Below are 2,078 nucleotides of genomic sequence, written 5' to 3'. Positions count from 1 at the left end.
ATGATGTTCTACCTTACCACAGGTTCAAAAGTAAGGAGGCAGCCAACCATGGACTGCAACTTCTAAACCTGCTACCAAAAATACATTTTTTTCTCCTTTGAATCTCTCAGGTACTTTGTCAGCATGTCGAAAAGCTAATGCAGATACTCAGGATATGTTATTTTCATAATAATAGTTGTGTTATATGGGAGCACCTCAGGCTGACATTCATCTTTTTGAAATTCATTTTTTTCCTTCTTCTTCTCTTATTTATTTTAGTGCTTTTCTCTTCCAGTCACTGTTCTAGGATAGGGATTGGGGGACGTAAATGAAGCAGATAAAATTTCTGTTCTCATGTAACTTTATATAATTTCAATTCTAGAGATAAGATGGTTTCTTAGAATACAGAGAAAAATATGCCTAAAATCTTAAAACTGCTCATGAAGATCACCAGCAGGGGGCGTGGGGGAAAACTATGTACCACTGCCCAGTAACACTTGATTATAACCTGGGATTGTTTCATCTTGTGTGAAAAACTATGTCAGTTAGGGCTGTTGATTAGTAATGTAGAAAATAAAGCCTAACACGGAGCTGGGAAGCAGATGTTATATGCGTGACACCAGCCACTGATATCTTCTTAACTTCTCTTCAGATCAGAATTTGCCCTCAAATGGAGCATTGTCTATAGAAAAAATTACTGGGGCCAGGGATTTAGTTCAGTGCCTGCGTGGCAAGTGTGAGGTCCTCACAGGAACCAAACAAAGGAACTGCTGACAAGCACGTTACTGGCATTCAGGTTGCACGCAGCAGTCTCCGTGAGTGTGCCTAACACTGGTCTTTCCGTGAGAGGGCGTGAATCAGCCTGTGAGCTGCAAGGCTACAGGCAGGTCTGGATGGGGTGTGCTGTAGTCCCCGTCACGCAGTGGTTCCAGTGCCCTGGTTGGGGTGGCCAGAGACATTCTCTACAAGACTTCATTTTTGAAAACTTAGCTGATGTCCCAAGAGCTGTCCAAATAGCCTGCTCTACGTAGGATGGTTAAACCTACAACCTTTGATCATCTTAGCAGTGCAGTTGCCCACATTCCCAGTGGAAAGACAAGCTAACAGTCAGTGGTGTTCCCTTAATGTCAACAGGCGCTTCTTGTGTATTCCAACAAGCTGAAATAGTGCATAAGCTCAAAAGAGAAGCAGTCAACAATTTGTTCTTTACCTTTCTTATAAAATTGAAAAGAAACAAAACAAGTATATCTGAATTTGGTGTAAAGGAGACTAGAATTTTTTTTTATCATAGACAGCTGAATGTTAGTCATCTGAGATCGAAGTTTTTCTTTTCAGGTTCAGCAAAAATACACAAAGAATGGATAAATACCGAAATATGCCTTCAGCAGTTTATACTTTTGATAGATTCTTAAAAAATCTTTGAAATTAAGGTCTATCACCAAATACAATTTTAAAAATACGGTGTATCACTCTTCATCTCCACTTAGGGAAGAACTTTCGCTTGCTTATGTACCATGATGAACTTGAGTGGTTTTTCTCCAGAATGAAAATGAAAATAGCTCAACCATTTCTAAAGAAATATAGTTTATTTTTTTCAAAAAAAAAAAGCTGTAAAGGCGGTGATCAAGTCAGATTGTACACATAACTGTCAAGAAAGTGTGTTTAAAATAGTTTATGGTAATTATTTCAGGAATATGGATTATTTGATTTTTATGCAAAATGAAAAACATTTAAGCACCTCCAAACATTAATCAGCTTGGACACACTACTGCATTTTTTGGATCATGAGGCGGTAGTGAGAAGGCTGGACAAGTTATGATATGCAGGTCCCACCCCTCAGACTTCAGCTCTCTAGGTAATTACAATCTGCAGCCAGAATTAAGAACTAATCCCAAGATAATTGCGGTAGTCATTAATGCTCTAGAAGTTCAAAATCAGAGTTAGATTAGATATCCAGAGAAAATAATAGAAATGACTACTTAAGTTTGAATTTCAGATAAACAGCAAATACATTTTTAGTATGGATATGTGTCAAATATTTAAGCTTTCTGGTTCATTGTTAGTTGTGCTTAATTACATCTCTATAAACTTGTCTCTTT

Source organism: Octodon degus, unplaced genomic scaffold (genome assembly GCF_000260255.1).
Source record: "Octodon degus isolate 3935 unplaced genomic scaffold, OctDeg1.0 scaffold00227, whole genome shotgun sequence".
NCBI classification, from domain to species: Eukaryota; Metazoa; Chordata; class Mammalia; order Rodentia; family Octodontidae; genus Octodon; species Octodon degus.
The sequence above is the reverse complement of the archived record's forward strand: the minus strand, read 5'-3'. Positions refer to the sequence as shown.